The following is a 16,989-nucleotide window of genomic DNA, read 5'->3' on the forward strand; positions in this document are numbered from 1 at the left end:
TTAAGTAATAGTTTTACTATTAAGAGTTATACTTTTAATAGCTTTATTATAATACTACTTAAAAGCTACTTTATAGTATTTAACTTAACTTACTTTCTAAGAAATAAACCTATTATACCTTAGAACCTAAGCTACTATTATATTTTAATTAATTTTATTTAATAAGTTACCTTAAAACTTTAAGTAATAATAACTTTTAAGATATTTACTTTAAGCGGAAAGATTATTAACTTTAAGAAGATAATAAAGTACCTTTATAATAAGATTATTAAGCTTAAGAAGTAAAATTAATAGCTTCTTAATTAATAGAATAATCTCTACGAAAAACTTAAGATATAAGAAGAGAAACTTATAATAGTTTAAAATCTTATACTTATATTCTTTATTAATAATAATAATATACTAAAATTCCTTAAGCTTAAATTATATAATAGTTATAAGGGTAATATAAGGAACTTTCTTATATAAGCTTAAGCTTACTTATAAGTTAATAAAAAAATTTATATAATACTTAAGTTATAGATTCTTTATATTAGTAACCTCTTAACTAGAAAAGTAATAAAATAGTAAAAGCTAACCCTTCACGTATATTTTAAGTATAATACTAAAGCTAAAGTAAAAGTTATTTATATCTTTTTTAATTATAAAACCTTTAAAGAATAACTTCTTATTATATTTAAAAACCCTAATAAGTATAAAGAAGCTATATAATAGCTTACTTAACTTAAGTAAACTAGATTTATAGCTTATTACGCTAGAGAGTTTAAACGTATTATAGTAAAACTTAACTAGAATACTAAACCTAAAATAAAAGTCTTTTAATAAGGACTTAAAGAAAAAGTAAAGGATAATATTTATTAAGAAGATTATTTTAAGTTATTTAATAACTTTATTAAAATAGTTATTAAGGCAAATAATTATTTATATAAGTAATATTACGAAAAAAGTTACAGGAAATTTAAATTATATACTAGGTTTAATAAACCTAATAATAATAAGCTACGCTAAATATTAATAATATATAGGTACTACGCTTAACCTATAGAACTTAACGTTATAAATAAGAAAAAGGGAAAGACTTATTATAATTATAGTAAGACTAAACACTTTATAAATAAATATAAAGCCTTAAAAAAGCTATAAAAGCTAATTCTTAAAGGTAAGAAGCTTTATACTATAGATTAAAAAGACTTACCTACGCGAAATCTTAGTATAATAAGTAATAAAGAAAACTATATATTTATAAATAATACTAGTTTAAATAAAAATTAGAAATTTAAAACCTAACTAATACCTAATAACTTTTAGGAATATTAAATACCCTTACTAAAAAGCAAATCTTTACTAGAATTAATCTAAAAAGAAGAAAGTTATTTAACTAAAAAAGATAAACTTAAAGTTAAATATAAACTCCTTAATTAAACCTTTTATTATAATAATAATTACTATACGCACCTTAATAGTAAGTAAGGTAATAAATAGTTTTTATAAGAATAAAAGGGAAGGAGAATAACTCTTATAATATAATTAAAATTATAATAAATTAATTCTAAGATATTAAATAAGAAGTTATATTATACTAAGAATAACGTATATACTACTTAAGTTATAACCCTATAATATAAGAAGAAAGGGAACTATATAACTATAAGTAACTCGCTTAGCTTAAGTTTAATTAATATAAATAGTAGATTAAGTAATTACTAAGAAAGCTCTAATAATACGTTAAAGAATAATCGCTAATAATAGCGCCTAAAATAATACGCTAGAGAATAATATAAGAATAGGATTAATAAATTAAAAAATAACAGCTATTATTATAATTAAAACCGATTCCTTAATAGAGATTTAATAGGTCTTTATATACTATAAATATTAGTAGTATAGCGCATCTTATAATTAATATAACTATAATAGAATAAAAGATTTAAGTAATAATTAATAGTAGAGTATAAGAAAATTTTATCTTACTAAATCTCGTTAATAGATTATAATTACCTTAAATACTTAAAGATAAGCTTTATTAACTTATAACTATAAAAGGAATTATAGTAAAGTATAGCTAAAAAGTAATTAACATAAAAGTTACGTAGCTTTTAATTAATATATAAGGTATAAAACACTAAGTTACATTAAATATTATAGTAATCTTAAAATACGATATTATATTAAAGATACCCTAGTTATAAGCGAGTAATCTACGAGTTAATTAAAGAACTAGTTAACTTTAATAGAATTTACTAGAATATAATTATAAAGCTAAGAGTAGCCTATAAAGAGTACCTTATTTAGACTATAATAGGCCTTTAAGAATATATGTAATTATTAAAGAGCTAAAAGCTAAGATAATAAAGATTCCTAAGAAATACTTAAAGTATAATAAGCTATTTAATAGAGAGCTAGAAATAAAACTATTAGAGTATTTACGCTAGAACTACGAGATTAAACTCTAGTCTAGTATTAAACTAACGTTTAATAAGATTTATTCTTAGAACCCTAAGTAAAATAAGGCACTTAAGGAGTATTTAAAGAATATATTATAAAAGGGATATATAAGACTATTAAAGTCCTTAATAGAATACCTAATCTTATAGGTATTAAAGAAGAATAAGAAACTATAACTATATATTAATTACTAACACTTAAATAAGATTATAATTAAGAATTAATACTTATTACCGCTTATAACGGAAATTAGAGATAAGATTAAAAAAGCTAAATAGTTTACTATACTTAACCTAAAAGAAGCCTATAACCTTATATAAATAAAAGAAAGTTATAAGTAAATAATAGTATTCTAAACTAGTAGAGAATACTATAAATATTTAATAATACCTTTTAGGCTTATTAATATACTAGTAACCTTTTAAAGAATAATTAATACGATCTTATAGAAATAACTAAGAGTATTTATAATTATATACCTTAATAATATTCTTATTTATTTAAATACTCTTAAGAAACACAAATAACATATATATAAGGTACTATAAACTCTATAGAATAATAAACTCTTAGTTAAAGCCTTAAAATACTAGTTCTACTAGAATACTATACACTTTTTAAAGTATATGCTTATATATAAAGAAATATAAATAAGCTTAAATAAGGTTAAAACTATTAAGAAATAGCTTATATTAAAGAATTTAAAAGAAGTTAAAGAATTTATAGTATTTATAAACTTTTACTATAAGTTTTTAAGCGAATATAAAGATATTTTATAACCTCTTATAAACCTAATAAAAAAGGAAGTTAACTTCTAATAAAATAAATTAAAAGCTATAATATTCTAGAAAATAAAAGATTTAATTACGTTAAAACCTATATTAAAAGCACTTAATTAAAATAAACCTTATAAGCTTAAAATAAACGCCTTAAACTTTATATTAGGCGAATAGCTTAAATAATAAGATAATTAAAAAAGATTATATTTAATTATATTTTTCTTAAAGAAACTCTATAAACCTAAACTTAATTATAGAATTTATAATAAAGAACTTATAGCTATTATTAAGTGCTTTAAAGAATAAAGACACTATCTTATAGGAGTAAAGCATTAAATTAAAGTTTATATTAATTATAAGAATATTATATTATTCTTAACTATAAAGAATTTAAATAAACGATAGATTAAATAGTATAAAACCCTTATAAATTATAACTTTAAGATTATATATTATAAAGAATTTAAAAATAAAAGAGTAAACGCGCTTAATTAAAGAGAGAACTTAAAATTAAATAAGTAAGTAAGTAATACACCCTTATTACGCGCTATTAAGAATAGGAATCTTATATTAAGTACCCGAGAAATTAATATAATATAATAAGTTAAGCTAAATAAAATATAAATGTATTAGATTATATTATATATTAAGAATAATAATTATTTAAATAATTAAAAAATAAAAACGCATTTATTTAAGGAAGATAAGACCTTCTTATATAATAAATAATAGTATATTCCTAGTATACTTGAAGAATAGCTTATTAAGAAAATATATAAGTACCTATTACATGAATATTAAGGTGTAAGGAAAACGATTAGTAGGCTAAGAAGATTATATAACTTCCTAAAAAGCAGAAAAATAATATAAGAAGTTATTAAGAAATATAATACGTGTAATAAAGTAAAATTAGCGTAACACGTATTATACGAAGAATTATAACTAATATTACTACTTAAAAGAGTATAGTAAACTATTATAATAGACTTTATTATTAAACTATTAAAGTTAAAAGAACCTATAATAAGAGTAGCTTATAATAGCATTTTAATTATTATAGATAAACTTATAAAATACGCCTATTATACTCTATATAAGGAATTAAGTAGTACTAAGAACTTAGCGTATATATTCTTTAAAATAATTATCGTATAATACAAATTACTAATAAGGCTTATATTAAATTACAATAAATTATTTACCTTAAACTTTTAGAAATACCTTATAAAAACTATAAAGATTAAATAAAGCTTATTAATAGTATTCCACTTATAATTAAATAGATAAATAGAAATCTTAAACTAAATACTTAAATAATATCTATAAAGCTATATTAACTACTAATAGAATAATTAGGTAGAATAGCTACTACTAGTATAATAAGCTTATAATAGCTCTAAGATTAATAATATAAAGATATTACTATTTAGAGTAAATTATAGATTTAACCCTATTATTAAAATACATGTAACATAAAATATAAACGCGCTAGTAGCTATAGTGTATATAGTAACTATAATAGAAATATAAAAACACTTATAATAGAAATAGATATTTTTATAAAACTAAATAAAATACTACGCGAATAAAAAGAGATTATTAGCGTTAATTTTAAAGAAGGGATATAAAGTATACCTTATTCGTAAAAACATTAAAACTAAGCGACCTAATAATAAACTTAATTAAAAGAAGATTAAACTATTTCTTATTAAACGAAAAATCTTAAATATTAACTATAAACTATTATTATTAAATAAAATAAGAATTTATTTTATATTTTATATATTATTATTAAAGAAAGTATTAAATAAATTTATAATCGTTATAAATATTATAATAAAAGATACTAATAAATATAAAGTTAAACGAATACTTAAAGTATAAGAAGGTATAAAGAATTATTATTATCTTATTAAATAAAAGGGATATTTAAACTCTAAAAACACCTAGAACTGACTAAAAATCTTACGAATTACTTAATATTACTTAAATAGTTTTATTTCTAAGAAACGCATTTCAATTAATCTTTTAAGTATTACCTAATAACTTAATATTAAATTTAGTATTTAAGAAATAAACTAAAATAGAATTTAAATTCTTAAAAGAAGTAAAAAGAACCCTTATAGTCTTTTAAAGCTATTTTACTTTCTTATATTTTTACACGTTTTAACTCTTTAATGTTATTAATACTACGCGTAATTACACGTATTATTTTCTTAAACTATAAACACTTATAATAGAAATAGATATTTTTATAAAACTAAATAAAATACTACGCGAATAAAAAGAGATTATTAGCGTTAATTTTAAAGAAGGGATATAAAGTATACCTTATTCGTAAAAACATTAAAACTAAGCGACCTAATAATAAACTTAATTAAAAGAAGATTAAACTATTTCTTATTAAACGAAAAATCTTAAATATTAACTATAAACTATTATTATTAAATAAAATAAGAATTTATTTTATATTTTATATATTATTATTAAAGAAAGTATTAAATAAATTTATAATCGTTATAAATATTATAATAAAAGATACTAATAAATATAAAGTTAAACGAATACTTAAAGTATAAGAAGGTATAAAGAATTATTATTATCTTATTAAATAAAAGGGATATTTAAACTCTAAAAACACCTAGAACTGACTAAAAATCTTACGAATTACTTAATATTACTTAAATAGTTTTATTTCTAAGAAACGCATTTCAATTAATCTTTTAAGTATTACCTAATAACTTAATATTAAATTTAGTATTTAAGAAATAAACTAAAATAGAATTTAAATTCTTAAAAGAAGTAAAAAGAACCCTTATAGTCTTTTAAAGCTATTTTACTTTCTTATATTTTTACACGTTTTAACTCTTTAATGTTATTAATACTACGCGTAATTACACGTATTATTTTCTTAAACTATAATTTCTTTTATTTTTATAAACGTAAGACCTTTTAAATCTTAGCTAGGGTACGCTTCTTAGCTTCTTTAAGCTCCCTTTTAAGCTTATAATATTAATTCGTAATACTATAAAGCTATTAAGGGGTTACCCCTATAATATTATAATTCCCTTACTTATCTATTATACACTTTATATAATAACTTAAATTAGAAATAAAGGCTTTATATTAAGAAAATTCTATATAAGCGTAATAAACGTAAGCCTTTATAAGGGATAAAGATAAATTATTAATTATTATAAAAAGAAGGTTATTCTAGTAAAGGGAAGAAGTAAATAAAGCTTTAAACCGCTATTTTAAGATATAATTAATTAATATAATAGTATATAATAATAAAAGAAAGAAAACGTATAACACTTAAGCTAGCCTATTTTAATAGCCTTAAGAATAAGACTAATAAAGAAGAGGTATAATATTACAAATAACACTATATAAGATACGAGATAGGATTATACTAGCTAAAATAGGTATAACCTATAAGTATAAGAAGAAGGTAAAAGCACGTAATTAGCTATGTAACCTAAAAGGCAATTAAAGAGGTTAATATTTAAATATATTAATTAAGAAGAATTAAACTAACTAAACCTTAAGCTAATCAATTAAGGTTTAAAGAGATTAATAATTAAGTTAATTAATTTAAAATTATAATAGAGAGATAAATAAGTACTTAAAAAAAGGGTATTCCTATAGTTAAATAATCTAGATCTTTATTAATTAATTTAAGTAATAGTTTTACTATTAAGAGTTATACTCTTAATAGCCTTATTATAATACTACTTAAAAGCTACTCTATAGCATTTAACCTAACTTACTTTCTAAGAAATAGACCTACTATACCTTAGAACCTAAGCCACCGTTACAACTATACACTTTTTAAGATACGTACTTATATATAAAGAAATATAAATAAGCTTAAATAAAATTAAAACTATTAAGAAATAGCTTATATTAAAGAATTTAAAGAAAGTTAAAGGATTTATAATATTTATAAACTTTTACTATAAGTTCTTAAGCGAATATAAAGATATCTTATAACCTCTTATAAACCTAATAAAGAAAGAAGTTAGCTTTTAATAGAATAAAGTAAAAGCTATAGTATTTTAAAAAATAAAAGATTTAATTACGTTAAAACTTATATTAAAAGCACTTAATTAAAATAAACCTTATAAGCTTAAAATAAACGCCTTAAACTTTATACTAAGCGAATAGCTTAAATAATAAAATAATTAAAGAAAATTACATTTAATTATATTCTTCTTAAAGAAACTTTATAAACTTAAACTTAATTATAGAATTTATAATAAAGAACTTATAATTATTATTAAGTGCTTTAAAGAATAAAGATATTATCTTATAGAAGTAAAGTATTAAATTAAGGTTTATACTAATTATAAGAATCTTATATTATTCTTAACTATAAAGAATTTAAATAAACTATAGATTAAATAGTATAAAACTCTTATAGATTATAACTTTAAGATTATATACTATAAAAAATCTAAAAATAAAAGAGTAAACGCACTTAGTTAAAGAGAGAACTTAAAATTAAATAAGTAAGTAAGTAATATACCCTTATTACGCGCTACTAAGAATAGAAATCTTATACTAGGTACCTAAGAAATTAATATAATATAATAAGTTAAGTTAAATAAAATATAAATATATTAGATTATATTATATATTAAGAATAATAGCTATTTAAATAATTAAAAAACGAAAACGCATTTATTTAAGGAAAGTAAAACCTTTTTATATAATAAATAATAGTATATTCTTAGTACACTTTAAGAATAGCTTATTAAGGAAATATATAAGCACTTATTACATGAATATTAGAGTATAAGAAAAACGATTAGTAGGCTAAGAAAATTATATAACTTCTTAAAAAGTAAAAAATAGTATAAGAAGTTATTAAGAAATGTAACACGTATAATAAAGTAAAATTAGTGTAACACGTATTATATAAAGAATTATAATTAATATTATTACTTAAAAGAGTATAATAAACTATTATAATAGACTTTATTATTAAACTATTAAAGTTAAAAGAACCTATAATAAAAGTAGCTTATAATAGTATTTTAGTTATTATAAATAAACTTATAAAATACGCCTATTATATTTTATATAAGAAATTAAGTAATACTAAGAACTTAGCATATATATTCTTTAAAATAATTATTATATAATATAAATTACTAATAAAGCTTATATTAAATTATAATAAATTATTTACGTTAAACTTTTAGAAATACTTTATAAAAACTATAAAAATTAAATAAAGCTTATTAATAGTATTTCACATATAATTAAATAAGTAAATAGAAATCTTAAACTAAATACTTAAATAATATTTATAAAGCTATATTAACTATTAATAGAATAATTAAGTAGAATAGCTCTTATTAGTATAATAGGCTTATAATAGCTCTAAGATTAATAATATAAAGATATTATTATTTAAGGTAAATTATAGATTTAACTCTATTATTAAGATACATGTAATATAAAATATAAACGCGCTAGTAGTTATAACGTATATAATAACTATAATAGAAATATAAAAATACTTATAATAGAAATAGATATTTTTATAGAATTAAATAAAATACTACGTAAATAAAAAGAGATTACTAGCGCTAATTTTAAAGAAGGGATATAAAGTATACCTTATTCGTAAAAATATTAAAACTAAGTAACCTAGTAATAAACTTAACTAAAAGAAGATTAAACTATTTCTTATTAAATGGAAAATCTTAAATACTAACTATAAATTATTATTATTAAATAAAATAAGAATCTATTTTATATTTTATATATTATTATTAGAGAAAGCATTAAATAAATCTATAATTACTATAAATATTATAATAAAAGATATTAACGAATATAAAGTTAAATAAATACTTAAAGTATAAAAAGATATAAAGAATTATTATTATCTTATTAAATAAAAGGGATATTTAAACTCTAAAAATATCTAAAAACTAGCTAAGAATCTTATAAATTACTTAACGTTACTTAAATAGTTTTATTAGAGAATAAAAACTTATTAAAAATAAGAAAACCTAAGTTTACTAGAAACTTAAGTGTTTAATTAAGTATATTAAACTTTAACTTTAAACGCTTTTAGGCCTTTAACTCGTTTAAACTCTTTATACTATAAGTAATTATCTTTATAACCTTTTATCGTAAAAATTTATCCTAATAATAAATCCTTTATAAATAAGCTATTACTCGCTTTAAATTCTTTTTAGTTAAAGCACGTTCTTTATTAAGATAATTCTTTTTACGAAGAATATAATTATAAGTATTTAAAAACGTTTCGCTTAAATTATAGCTAGTATAACTACGTAAAGTATATTCGCTATACTTATCTTTCCCTTTAATAATAATATACTTTTAATTATTTTTTTAATATAAATTATAGAAAGGTATAATAAAGCTAAAGGTAAATATAAACTTAAAAAGACGTTTATAATTAATCTTCTAGTTAAGGCGAGATTATTATTTTAAAACACGGTTAAAAGATATTATAAAAAGAATAATAAAGAAAGAAAAAAAAAGGAAAAGAGGGGAAGAAAAAGAATACTTATTAAATAAAACGAAATAGCCTTAAGAATAAGACTAATAAAAGAGAAGTATTATATTACGAATTAAGGGTACTTAAAGTAATTAGCTAGCGTTATAAGCTACTAGTATATAAATAAGAATAAGGCCTAATAGAATCGTAGGTTACGTAAGGGGATTAAATAGAATTAATTTAATTTAACTTAATAAATTAAAGGGGATTAACCTAATCTAGTATAGGGGATTAAATGGGATTTATTTAATTTAAGACTATAATAAAGAGATAAACAAGTACTTAAGAAGAAGGTATTTCTATAGTTAAATAATTTAAATCTTTATTAATTAATTTAAGTAATAGTTTTACTATTAAGAGTTATACTCTTAATAGCTTTATTATAATACTACTTAAAAGCTACTTTATAGCATTTAACCTAACTTACTTCCTAAGAAATAGACCTATTATACCTTAGAACCTAAGCCACCGTTACATTTACCTTCTAAACTATTAATCGTAGAATTATTAAATTAAACTAGTAAAAGGGAAATCTTTACTATAGGAACCTCTTTTCGCTATATTCGCCTAAGAACTTAAAGCTCTTTATTCTTAGTTAATAAAATACTTAAATTTAGCTAAATTAAAAAATTTAAAGTACCTTATAATACCTCTCTAATATTTATAGATAAGAAAGACCTAAAAGACCTACTTTAACTAGTTATTAACTATAAAGGTTTAAATAAAGTTATAATGCCTATTAGGTACCTAATACTACTTATTTATAAGCTTTAAGATTACTTATAAAAAGCTATAGTTTTCTTAAAAATTAACCTTAAAATTAAATTTAACCTTATATATATAGTAAAAGGCTATAAATAAAAGACGGCCTTTAAGTGTAAATATAGCCTCTTTAAATATATAGTAATGCTATTAGGCCTTATTAACGCTTTTATTATCTTTTAAGTAATAATAAATAGTATTTTCTAAGATTTAATTAATACTAGTATTTTAGTACACTTAAATAATATTCTTATTTACGTGAGCTTTATTAAAGAATATAATACTATAGTTAAAGAGATACTTACTTATCTCTTCTAATATAATTTAATAGTAGCCCCTTAAAAATACTATTAAAGAGTATTAAAAGTAGAATTTCTTAGCTATATTATCTCTATAAAAAGTATCTTAATATTTAAGAAAAAGGTTAAATATATTCGCGTATAAAAAACGCTTAAGAACGCTAAGAACGTTTAAAAATTCATGGGATTTATTAATTTTTATTAACGATTTATTAAAGGGTTTTTAAAAATTATTAAACCTCTTATAAACGTTTTAAAATCTTAGGCTTAAATAATCAAGATATAAAATACCTTTAATTAGCTTAAAGTAGCCTTTTATATAGCCCTAATTTTAACCTATTTTAACCTAACCTTACCTTCTTAAGTTAAAGTAAATACCTTAGACTTTACTCTAGGTATAATACTCTCCTAGAAAAGTCCTAATAAGAAGTAGTACCCTATAGCATTTCACTTAAGAAAGCTATTACTAGTAGAAATAAACTATAAGATATATAATAAAGAGCTTCTAGCTATAGTAGACTTATTTAAACGCTAGCGTTAGTACCTATTACCTAGAGGGTACCGTATATTATATTAAGGTTTACTCTAACTACTAAAACCTTAATTACTTTATAATGGTTAAAGTCCTTAATTATTACTAAGCCTAATAAGCTTAAAAGCTAATAGAATTCTAGTTTATTATTAATTATTAACTAAGAAAGTCTAATAATAAAGTAAATATTCTTTTTTAACTCTCTTAATATAAGCTAAATAAAAGAGAAGGTAAAGACTAGTTAATATTAATAGTCTTATAAAAGAAATACTTTTATTCTTCTTTAATAACCTTATTAACGTTAAATTAAATTTATAGCCTAATAATAAAGAGTTAAAACCTTAACTTTCTTTAATAGCTTTAAGTATTAATAAAGAATAACTTTACCTATTAAAAAAAATTAAGAAAGCTATTAAAAATAATAATAATTAAGAATAATCTCCTATATAAAAAAGGTTATCTTTAAGTTTTAAAAGTTATTTAAAAGGAAATCTTAGAGTTAAAATATAACTTTAAGGTAATAAGTTACTTTAATATAAATAAAATAATAAAGTTAATTATAAGATACTTCTAATAATTAAATTTAAAGATAATAGTTAAAAACTATATATATAATTACCTTAAATATTAAAGAAATTAGAACCTATAATATATAGCCTTTAAACTTCTCTAGCTATTAAAACTTTATTATTAGCTTTAATAATTAATAATAATAAACTTTATTATAAACCTACTCTTATTAAACGAATATAACTTAATTTAGGTTATAATAGACCCCTTTATTAAAATAGCTTACTTTATATCTCTTTTAATAGAAGAAAAGAAGATAAAGAACTTAATTTAAATCTTCACTTAAATTTATTAAAAGTATTATAGGGTATTATAAGATATTATATTAAATAAAAACTTATAATTTATAATACACTTATAAATTAACTTTCTTAAGCTTATAAAAATTAAGAGTTAAATAAGTATTACCTTTTATTTATGAATAAACGAATAAATAAAGCGTATAAATTAAACCCTTAAAGTATACCTTTAAGCCTTTATAAACTATAAAATATTAAACTAAAAAGACCTTCTTTTAATAATAGAATTTATATATAATAACTTTATATTAACTTTAATTAAAATAACGTTATTTTACGTGAATTATAGCTTTTACTCTTTAATAAGTAACTCGTTTATATTATAAGAAGAACCTAAAAACTTTAAAAGTAAATTATACTCTTATTAAATAATTTAAGTATATAAGAAAGCTAAGAAATATTAAAAATAAAGCTAATAATAAATAAAAGATTAGTTTAATTAATAATATATAAAAGCCCTTAAATATAAAGTAAATTAACTTATAATATTAAATACTTAAAATATTAAGATAAAGTAATTTACTAAGAAACTAAATAAAAAGATATTAAAACCCTTTAAAATAATTAAGGTAATCTCTTTAATAATAGTATAATTAACCCTATTAGCTTCTTAAAGAATTTATAATTTCTTTTATATTTTCTTAATTAAGCTATTTTATATAAATAATAATTAAAAAGCTTTTAATATTATATAAATTTTATAAAACGTATTACCTATTAAGGTAAATAAAAATTATTAAGTAAAAGTAATTAAAAACTTTTAATAGATTAATAATAATAACGTAAAGTACTTAATTAAGTGAAAAGATTAATTAGTTAAAAAGTATTAAACTTAAGAGCCTTATAAATACTTTTTAAGTAAAGGTATAAAGTCTTTATTATAATAATATAAGTTAAATAATTTTAATAAGCCTTAAAATTAAAGGGTATAAATAACCTTATATTACTTAAGGTTAAGCTTATAAAAGAAAGAAGCTAATATTATACGAATTAAGTTAAGTAAGAATTAAAAGCCCTTTATTATATAAAGAGATTATAAGAACTATAAAGTATATTAAGTATAAGCTATTTCTTTTATATATATAAGATAATCTTCTCTTACCTTTTAGCTTAAAGGAAACTAAGAACCTTTAATATCCTATAAGATTATCATTGAATTAAGCCCTTTTGCTTTAAGCCCTCTATTAAGCCCTTGTCACATTATGCGAGAGGTGGAAAATCACGTCCTAGAGCACGTCGTGGATATACTAGCGACAGTTTAAACAACTCTTTACCAGTGTTACAGGCCAATTCTTTAACAGAAATGACAACAACGAAGTGCGAAAAGTGCGGCTTACTGTTATACCTTCTGCGACTAGTCCAAACCCTGCTAACATGGTAATTCAGCCGAAGGCTGACTCTACATTAATCCATAAGTTTTCCGAATAATGAGGGTTTGGTGCAGGCTTGACAAATAAGTTTCTATTGGTCCAAATTTTGTATGGGAAATCGCGAAAGAAGGCTGGATTGGTTGGTGGCTCTAGAAAAGTGGGTAAAGGACAGCCACCGTCTGTCGGTGCTTCTTTGTTTACTTCTCTGTTTACAATCGTTTACAATCGTTTACAATCGTTTACAATCGCTAAATTTGCCCAGCGATCTGTTCGTTTGCTTGGCCAGCAGCCTTTCTTCCATTATTGAAACAGATGTACCGCATGGTTGGGTATGGATTATGATTCTAGGGGTAATATTAGTCCTAGATCTGAATTGGCAGTCCATTGCCCGTCTTGCGACCGAACAAAATCACCAAGTAATTTCGTTAGCAGGAGGAAATCTGCCAATCCAACTACAACCTGTCTGGAATGCCGGGACCACCGCAATTCCGAGGTAACTGACACCATTGATATACTATATATGCCTCCCTAACCTGATCAAGCGTGCCAGGTCCAAAGGTGCCGTCCTTGCATTGAGAAAGCTGGCTGTCCGTCCTACCTCAGCTGAGAGATCTGCCCCGAAAAGAACCGACAGAGACGCTGGCCTATCGCCTCCTAACCAGAGATCTGGAACCCAACCTACATCGCCAGAGAAGCTACGGCAACAACATACAGCTAGGAGTTTGTTCGGAGAGCCAGGCAGCCAGCCGCAGATAGTGCTGGGGACGCCGATCCCACCAACCCAAGCGAGCTCGCGGCTCTTCCGGGCTCTAGCTCCCTCACCGCCTGTGCCGCCCTCGACCGATCCTGTCGCCTCACATTCTGATCCATCTACTGTCCGAAGCAGCACGACTGGTGTGGACTACTCTTACCTGGCTGTTAGGTTCCACAAGGGCGGGAAGGACTCGCAAGATGATGCCTCCAAGGCCGGCGCCAGGGCCAAGCAGGCCACTATTCGGCGCGACCATCGTTCACGACGCCGTGCAGGGGAGGCTGTGTCACTAACTCCCACAATCTCTCAACTCGGCGTCTTTGAAGGTTCTGATGGTCCTGGAGAAGGTATCCTTGTGCTGTGGTCCCGGCAGTTTGTTCAAGCTAACCACGGAACGTAGCTGGGAGTCAAGATCGACTACAGGCAAATGAGCTCCCAGATGGGGATGGAATGACCAAGGAAGCGGATGACAGGGGACAGTTCTCTGAATCTGATGTTGACGTCGAGGACTATTTCAACTTGCTGCTTTCACCTGCTCGACCACGGAAGTACCTCGAACACCTAGGGGTAGAGTCTGATTCCGATCTAGGGGACGAAGACGGGAACGATAATAGCAATGCCTTGGACGAAAGCCCTCTTCGCTATTGCTCGCGGCAGCCTTCCAGAAAGTCAGGGCCTCGTCGCCGTGCTCGCCGTGGTCCTGCCCCTGGTACAGGAGGGCGGCCAAAAAAATCTCAAAGGCAAACTCGATCGTCGGGGCCGCCACGACGGTACCGGAGTCCAGTGATGATTCCACCTGAAGAATCGGCCGTATTTCACGCACAAGATCCGGTGTGGAATGGGGACCTGGACGCTTGCGCCTTGACCTGTCGTGATAAAGCAATCCTCCGTGAGTTCTGGACAAAGCTGGACAATGACCAAATGCAATTTTGTGGTCGATGTCAAGAGCGTTGGTTCCAGATGAAGATCGATTCTGATGGCATTTGTGCGCGTTGCTGTCGAAAGGATGATAAACGCGGCCCTGAAGAGCCGTACTTCTTCTCTGTGGACAACCAGTTGGATTTTGGCTCCGTACCGACTCAATTGCCTCAGCTTACACCTACTGAAGAGTCTTTAATAGGCCGTGTTCACGTCCACGTGAATATTATGCTTGTGCGGGGCCAGCAGTACAAATATCGGGGACATGTTGTTCACTTTCTCCGCGAGGTTGGCTTGGTGTACAACCAACTCCCGCTTTTGCCGCGGGAGTTGAACACTGTATTACTCCGTCCTTCCAATACGTCGTCCCATGCAAACCTTAGCCGGCAATTCACCCGCCAGTTCCGTGTACGCCGCCAGCCAGTTGCCATATGGCTTAACTACCTCCGGCGCCATCATCCTGGCTATCGATGCATCGTCATCGACGAAGAGCGGCTGAGTCAATTGCCTCAAGATGGCAATGTCCTGGACGACATCCCCCAGAGCCAGGTGGAGGCTGCCGAAGTTGGACCCGAGGAAGATGAGGAGGCAGAACCGGACCTGGAGGACGAGGCTGCGGTGCCGGACCTTTTGGCCAAGGACACGGAGCTCGATGCTCTGCGGTCTATTCTTGCCGGAGAACCAGAAGCTGAACCAAGGCTTTCCACAAGCTTCCAGGAGCAGGTGCAGCACGAGCTGCAGCTTCCGAATATACGGCGCACACCCATTAATGAGTTCAATCGCTCTCATGCCCTACTCTCCTTAGCTTTTCCCTGCCTCTTTCCTGACGGGAGAGCCGACTTTGTTGAGCCTCGGCTACGGTCAATCGACTACAAGGACTACATCGAGCACGCGATGCGCTGGCATGACGGGCGTTTTGCACGCCACCCGACCTTCCGCTTCGTCGCCTTCAATACTCTGATGCGGTCACAGGCCCGTGCACGGTCCAAATTCTTCGTGAAGCAACACGATGGTAGTCATGAACCGCTCACACGGGAGCAGCTTGTTCAGGCACTGGAGCACAGCGAGGACCCTGAGGCGCAGGTGCTAATCAACTCAATCACAAGACATGCGGTACCTATTCGCGGCACGCGCCCCTTCTGGAACAGGAAGAGGCAGGACCTCGAGGCCTATGCCTACAACCTTGGATGTCCTGGTGCATTCATCACATTCAGCCCGGCAGATTTACACTGGCGGAGTCTCTACCAGCACATGCCCCGATATGATGAATGGCTGGCTGCGTCCGAGTCCGAGAGGATGGGTCTCTCGCGCCAACTTTTGCGTCAGAATCCTCACATTGCTGCTTTCCATTTCTACCGCCGATACTGTTTCTTTCGAGATATCGTGTTAAGCAAGAAGTTCAACATTACGGATTACTGGGATCGGTATGAATGGCAAGGGCGTGGCAGTCCGCACAACCATGGCCTGTACTGGATGGAGAATTGCCCAAGAGTCGACATGGTGGATGAAGCCGCTCGTGATGTTTTTGCACGCACGTGGGGATTCCACATCACTGCCATTAATCCTGAGCCGACTAGGACTATGCCCCAGGGTGAGGGTAACCCCCTGAGCGTAGATCCACTGAGTACAGAACTGACATTCCTGCGTCTCTCACAAATCGTCAACCGCTGCCAGCGCCACAGATGCAATACCACATACTGCTTACGCGTAAGGAAGAGAACCG

Source organism: Metarhizium acridum (assembly GCF_019434415.1).
Source record: "Metarhizium acridum strain ARSEF 324 chromosome Unknown scaffold_255, whole genome shotgun sequence".
In the NCBI taxonomy this organism is placed as follows: Eukaryota; Fungi; Ascomycota; class Sordariomycetes; order Hypocreales; family Clavicipitaceae; genus Metarhizium; species Metarhizium acridum.